At 39.9% G+C, this 7,650-nt stretch overlaps 1 long non-coding RNA gene across 1 annotated transcript; it reads left to right on the forward strand.

Annotated features, from left to right (window-relative positions):
• The first annotated feature begins 238 nt into the window (after positions 1–238).
• LOC128411637 (uncharacterized) lies at positions 239–6,913 on the forward strand. The gene is made up of 4 exons (XR_008329859.1): positions 239–340; positions 3,662–3,880; positions 5,229–5,415; positions 6,432–6,913. It is a non-coding gene; the product is annotated as an uncharacterized LOC128411637 (long non-coding RNA).
• The last annotated feature ends 737 nt before the right edge of the window (positions 6,914–7,650 follow it).

The raw sequence follows: 7,650 nt of genomic DNA on the forward strand, positions 1-7,650 counted from the left end.
ACTTTGGCCAACTCATGAGAAGAGAAGACTCCCTGGAAAAGACCCTGATGTTGGGAAAGACGGAGGGCACAAGGAGAAGGGGACGACAGAGGACGAGATGGCTGGACAGTGTTCTCGAAGCTACAAACATGAGTTTGACCAAACTGCGGGAGGCAGTGGAAGACAGGAGTGCCTGGCGTGCTCTGGTCCATGGGGTCACGAAGAGTCGGACACGACTAAATGACTAAACAACAACACAGTCCATCATCCTGTTCTCACAGCGGCCAACTAGGAAGTCCTTAAGCAGGACAGGAGCACAACAGCCCTCTCCCTCCATAGGCTGAAGATCTTTCTGTTTCAGGTAGCCTTTGCTAATCCCTCTAAAGTGTTGATTTATTAAATGTCTCTGTTTTGTTGGTTCTGTGCTTGTTTTACTTATTTTATTGCAGTGTGTATTTTGCTAGTGTTAATACATGATCTGCATTCAGAGTGGAAAGACAAGACTAAAAAAAATATAAGAAGTATGTTGTTACTGAAAGAACCCCCAAACCCATACTTACAGTGGGAGCTTGAAGGAGGGTATCATATACTTATTTCCTTTAATGGGCAAAAATGTGTATTTAAATTTAAAGTTTGCTTTTGTGCCTTTTTGAATAGACAAGAAGATAAATGTTACAAAATGCTTCATCAGCTCACTCTTAAATCCATTGCGATGGCAAGAAACTCTGATTTGAGAAATAGCTGTCTCTTGGGAACACTCCCTATGCATGCCAATGCCCATGGCCTTAAGAGGTCTGAATATTTATGGCAATGCCCATGGCTGCATTTCCTGCAAAAAGCGGTAATTACCTCTTGCACCTCGCATAAAAACAATGGAAAGTGTGTGGCCAATGCTAATGAAGCATGTGGTTCAGAATAAACCTTGTGTAGCACTGGGTGAGTTTCAAACCTATGCAACAGACAGCTCTAACAAAGGAGTTGTTTAGGAGCTAGGTAACATATGTGGAGGGGATGTATATATTTGACTTTTGAGGGTTCCCCCCCCACACACACACTTGGTGCCCAAAAGGGGAAAAGTCATATGATGTTATTGTTAGAAATGATTTGAAGGCTGCGTGTTCAAAGGGTGTGTTCTTAGTGTTCAAAGGGGACTGTAGCGAAGGATGCTTTATTTCATATATTTGGGACCTGAGTGATCAAGGGCTTCAAACACTGACGTGAGCACTTTGAAATGGGCCAGGAAATGAACTGGCAACTGGTGCTGCTGTTTTAAAACAGGTTATGTGGGTTCTAAAGGGAACTCCAGCCAGTAATCTGACTGTTGCCAGATTAATCTGATTGCCTCCTTAGATGCTATTTAGGGGAGGTCATAGGTGAGATGTAATTTGGTTAAAATTGGAGGGTTGCAGAAATGAGGGCTTGTGTATTTCACGGACCACCTCTATTTTCTGCCATAAATAAAGCACAGCTCAGATGGGTTAGAGAACCTAGTGAGCCAATGGTGTTGGGTGTAAGGAGAATTATGCCTTGATTGACAAACTATGCTGTTGATAGCATCTGTGAAAAGATGATTAACTAATGAATTAATGTTACAAGTTTTATATACCACTTAGAATAAAACCTCAAAAAGGACTTTAAAAAACAAAAAGAATTTTAAAAATGATCAGTTTTAACAGTTTTAAACATTCAAAAAATCAACAATAAGCTAAAAACCAGATTGAAACACATGCCAGCATTCTACATGTTTGGATAGGCTTGCCTAAACAAAAATGTTTTAAGCAAGAGGTTAAAAGAGTACAGTGAAGATGCTTGCCTGATGTCAACAGGCAGGAAGTTCAAAAGTGTGGATGCTGCCATAATAAATATCAATTCCTTACAAATGTAGAACGAGTATTATGCAGCACCTGTAGCAGTGCCTGCTCCTTAAATCAAAGTGATTGAGTGGGCATAGATGGGGTAAGGCTATTTCTCAAGTAATCTGATCACAAACTGTTAAGGGAATGATATACAAATAGTAAGAGAAGCCACACCATTGCCTGAACTACTGTGGCCAAGTTCCCGGTCATAGCTCTCACACCAATCAGAGCTGGTAAAAAGTGCTTCTAAAATGGTTTAAGCTTTTCTTTTTATATCAAAATTTCCAACCGCTTCTTTTCACCACCAGCTAGGTTCTCTCCAGCAGCCTATCACGCAGCCAAGCGTATTTTGTTTCCAATTTGGAGCTGCCTGCCTTTGAGTTTGTTGTCTGCTTGGCAGCCGCTTGTCCTCTACAGCTTCCCTGCGCAGACAGCACCTGTACTAATTAAGTAACAATCAGCAATCTGACTGCAAACCACCTGGGAAATCTCTCATTAAGATTTATTGGGAAGCGTTTTCGTGGCATTTTATTGCCAGGGTTCATTCTGATTGTGCCTTTATGCTAACCAGGTATTTCCAAATAGACCTCTTTCCCCTTGTTCTATTAGGTTCTTTCTTGTTTTTTGTAGAGCGCGGCCCTTTACTGTTTTACTGTTTCCCCTGCTGGTTAAACAGGAGGTGACAGACACAGGGCAGTAATAGTCAGGCACCTGTTCTGTCTGAACAATAAAATGTACGTGTTGGGTTTTTTGTTTTGTTTTTAAGCACCCTGCATGGTATAATTGTGAGCCTGAGGAGATTAAGGGAGAACAAAGTGAGAATATAGATTGCAAAATGTTCCGTGGTGAAGAAACAGAGTTGACAACTCGCTTCCTGGGAGGGCTGCTGTCCATCTACAGGGATGGAGAACCTGGGGTCCTTAAGATGTTGTTGGGCAACAACATTTCTCCCCCAGTTGTGTATTCTGGGGAAACACCCCCCCCGAAACATCATACATACATCACAGAAGGAGGCGGTCTACAGCAGAAATCCTGTTTGCCAGGGTACCTGATATGGTCACTGACTTCATTACCTGAGCAGTCTGGCTATTTGTTTGTGATGGTAAATACTCAGTTCCTGAATCCAGGTCACAGGCTCACCCTATTCATTACACAGATACGCCCCTAAGACAGGATTTGTGAGCAAAGAGACAATGGGGAGGTTTTCCCATTTCCTTCCTCCTTGCAGAGAAATATTTGAGGTCAATTTGGGAGTCAAAATGGCTCCAGGATTATTTTCCTCTTACTGTTTCAGACCTGTGGTTTATATATTTATGTATTTGTTTGCCTGGTACATTTATGAACATTTATATCTTAGACTTTATAATTTTCATAACAGTCACATTTACAAATTATATTCCTGTAAAGCAAGTGTGTGGTAAATTTTTGGCTCTGGGGACCAGCTCTTTATCTAACCGCACTCCATGGACCAACTTTGATAGCTGGGCAGGGAAACCACCTGTCAAACACATGACATTGTCATGACATTGTATGGATAATACTAATAGTACTGCTGCTGCTACTACTACTACTTCTACTACTACTAATTCCCTCTCTTGCAATTTTGAGTTTCCCCAAAGCATGAAAATGATCTTCATTCGTTACCTTTCTAGCAATTCGAAATGATACATGTCTGGATTCTGAAAATATATAGGCACCCATAATATAATTAACAATGTCTATTTTTCAAAGAAGAGAATAATACTCTTTCTTTAACATGTGAACTCTAATGTTCCCGTGCTCCCAGCTCTTCATTTTCAAAGCTGGCTTATATTGTTGTTTAACAGGACCCGACACTCATGGACTTGAGCACAGCTTCAACCCATTTGGTGCTGGTGCTGGTGACTTTGAACAGGCATTGGGAGGCAGATGTGCACTGTTCTCTGTAATTACTTTCCGCTCTCGTCTTGCCCTTTGCTGTCTGTTTGAAATTTAACCTTAATAGAATCAGAATGGCATTTACCCAGGGATCATCTCCAGAATGCTTGGAACTCACGGAAATAAAGGTTAGACTCTCAACCAACTTCTCCAATCTAATGTTTTCATGGCTGAAATTGTTTAAAGTGTTTTTAATAATAATAAAAAACAAGAAGAAGAATTAGGAGAGCTGTGTGTTTGTTGCAAGGGTTTAAGGTAGAAGGCTTTAAATCAAATTGAATAACACACCATATTATAAGTTTCTTGTAGTATAGTGCTAAAAGGCTGGTTTCATGCAACAGGTTTCTGCTGAAGCTTTGGCAGGCAGATTTGCAATGGAAAGGGAATATTTAGCACAGGATTATCACTGATCAGCCTCCATGTACATACTCCAGACAAAATATTTGTGGGCTAGCATGCCATAAAATGCCCACTTGCCATGGTCTCAGCAACAGACCATTACTAGATGGGGGGGGGGGACAACTTGAAGGCAGATGAAATCTCAAATCCAAAGCTTTGCTAAACTTATACTTGTAAGGCAGAATGTGCTGTGGGGGGGGTGTATTTTCCTTCCATCAGTGTCTCCCCACCCCCCACAATTCCTTCACATTGGTCCTAACAGGAAGGGAAATAAGTAGGCAAGCCCCTGGGCCAATGTACTTTCTACCCTGAATCAGGGGAACAGGAGAATTGGGTTCACTGGATCTAAAGCCATTCCTGATCTGCCTCTGCAATATCACCACCCCACCCTGCCTCCCCTGGGAAGCAGCCACTGTGAAGGAACAATGGCAGCAGTTCTTTCCATGCAGCCTCCAAGGGTAGATCTCCTCCACCAATGAGGACGGAGTTCTGCAAAATCCTATGGCTCTGGGACAATCTTCCATTGACCATAAGACTGTACCCTAAAAGCATTTCCTAGCAGTTGCTGGACACGATAGCCTTTGGTCTGTTTCAGCAGGGCTCTTACGTTTTTGGTCAGACTGCTTTGGGAGTTTGGGGAAAGAAAAATTATTTTAATTTGCAACTTCTGCATACCTTTGAACCCCCACCCCCTCAATACATAGGCAGAAACTACTTGCTCTCTTAATTTTGGGTGGACCACTTTGGCTCCCAAACTGGATTTGTTTTAAGAGGTAACGATAAATAGATAGTAGGTGTTCCGATTGCCCTGGTAGACCTAGGGAATCACAAATGTGTCATATATAGATTAAAGGAACACTAATTATTTCACAGCAAGGCCTGATACATAATTACTTATGCAAGAGTCGATATTTGAACAGTTTAAAAGTTTAAAGTAAGCTTAAAAAGCTGGAAGCAGTGTAAAATATTAAACTGCCACTATTTTAAAACAATGAAGCTTTTTTAAGTGTATGTGTGTGTGTGTGTGTTTTACTCATACTAAACCTTGCAATAAACTATCTCCATTTGCTTTTTCAGAAAGGTATAAAAAACTGAGTGTCTGCATTCCAAAGAGAATAAGTACTGGTATTAAAATTGTGACTTGAGACTCCTTGTATTGCCTTGAGAGAAAACATCCATTTTAGTATGAGACAGAAAATACTCATTTGTGGTCAACAACATCTGGCACATTGGATAACTTACCTCATTAAAATTTTATTCACAGGTAGGTGTTCCAGTGTGCCCATTATGGTATACAAACACATCTCCTTGCTGCCAACTGCTCATTTTTAAGGGCTTCCTCTAGTATAGTAGCTTACCTTATAAACTGCGAGAACTGTTTTTCAGTTAAACATTCATAGAAATATTTATTATTATATAAAAAAACAATTGCATATATAAAAACAGTTGAATATTTTCATATATAAAGAATATTAAAAACCATTACATATTCAATGAAAAATAATATTATTTAATCATGTAACAAGAACAAGAAAACATATAACAAGAAAACCAGATATATATTTTCCCCCTCAGAGTTCTTTATTGCTCATTGTCAATGGCTTTCATCTTGACAAATATGAAGTTGGGGGGGGGGATTTTCTTGTGATCATGTCACTGGAAAAACAAAATGAAAAAAATGCCTTTTCCATTTTTTGTTGATTCTTGTTGAATGTCAGGTTGAAGAAGATTACTAAGATTTATCTACAACAGTGAAAGATTTAGGGGTCCAGGTGTTGTGCTTGTCATCCCCTCATGTAGAAGGAAAAGGTCCAAGCGAGATGAAATGCAGCTCAAAAGTGAACAGATGGCAAAAACAGATAGGCTTTGGCTCTAAGGGTCAAAGGATGGTGCTTCAGGAAGTCAAACTACTGATTAGGGAATAAACACCAAAAAGTTGATGCCAGTGAAAGTACTCTGAGCTATTAATAGAGTAACAAAGTAGGGTAAGCTTTGAACAAGTTTATGGAGTCACCAAGGATGATAACACTGATTTGCAAAAAGCAGCAATGTAGAAGTTCATCTGAGCATGGACAATAGGAGTGTCAATAGTAGTAGTGTCAAGGAGGCAGCAAATCTTGGGTGATTCTGAATATATACCCACAGGAACTACTGTACATAATCAGGAAAAATGCAGAAGATGCCCCGCCCCCTTAAAACAAGTAGCCAGTGTTGGAATTCTAACTCAACAAAAACATAAGAGAGAATCAATGTATTACAACAAATTTTGTTTCCTAGCAGGTCAACATTTGATGTTAAGCAGCCAAGGCAGGAGAATGTAAATAGAAGAGGGCTTCTGGATCAGACTAAAGGACCATCTAGTGCAGAATTGGGTTCCTGCAATGGCCACCAGGATACCTAAGGGAAGCTTGCAAGCAGGATATGAGTGCTCAGGTTCCTCAGCCACTGATATTCAGAGGCCGACTCTCTCCAATAATGAAAGAAATCGAGAGCTATCATAAGTAGGAGTCATGGATGGCCTTATCCTCCATGAAAGAGGTGAGCCAAATGTATGTTAAACACACAAAGTGAAGCATGTTGGGGGCATGTTCTTTTGATTAAATCAAAATAAACAAATTTTAAAAATAACTAAAAAATAAACTGATAACTAATTTTCTAAAAGTTTTATTGTTTTCTCTCAACCTACCAGATCTAAAAAGTTAAATATTCAGACCCCTAGATTATAATATTCACATTGATTTGTCCAGCACCCCCACTGCTCTTAACCCACAAGTTTGTGCTGAACATTCTTAGATGACTCTAAAGTGGTGGCAGTTATCATCCCAATTTTGGCTAAGAGTTAAAATAATAAAAATGCTAAGTGGCATTGAAACTGATTGAAACTGTGTCTGATTGTTTCGGACAAATACTGAGTGGGGATATTTAGGGTAAAATGTCCCTGCTCTGATAGAGGTTGTGGAATTATGTAAGTTCATTTCCCTCACATTCCTACACTTCTGTCGCTCTGTTTCCATGCACCAAAACCTTGTCCCAGATTGGTCCAAGTCCATAATTACTGTATTTTCTTAAAATAAGTACATTCGCAACTATGCAATGCGTGGGTCCTAAACAACTATTTGCATATTTATCTACCCATCTTCCAACTGGAAAACTGAATGTGAAAATGGGGATAACTAAGGTACTGCACACATCCACATTACAAATTGAAATACTTCTCTGAGTATACACACGTATCTACTAACATTATAGTGGAAGTAGTTCAAGTCTTGTTCAGAGCAGATTTTGTTCCACGAACTACAGCAAGTAGAGGTGAAAATGTAAGTGAAATAACATTGACAAATTCTGGTTTGGATGAAAATTGAAACAGACAGAAAAATGGTTCATCTAGCCTGGCAAGTTCCCAAGCAGTCATCACTGTGGAAATCAACCTTCACATGAAAGCAGCCAGAGGTTTAGTGCCTTTGAACATGCCCTGATAGTGAGAGGTCTTGTAGGCCAC

Source organism: Podarcis raffonei, chromosome 3, assembly GCF_027172205.1.
Source record: "Podarcis raffonei isolate rPodRaf1 chromosome 3, rPodRaf1.pri, whole genome shotgun sequence".
Classification (NCBI taxonomy): domain Eukaryota; kingdom Metazoa; phylum Chordata; class Lepidosauria; order Squamata; family Lacertidae; genus Podarcis; species Podarcis raffonei.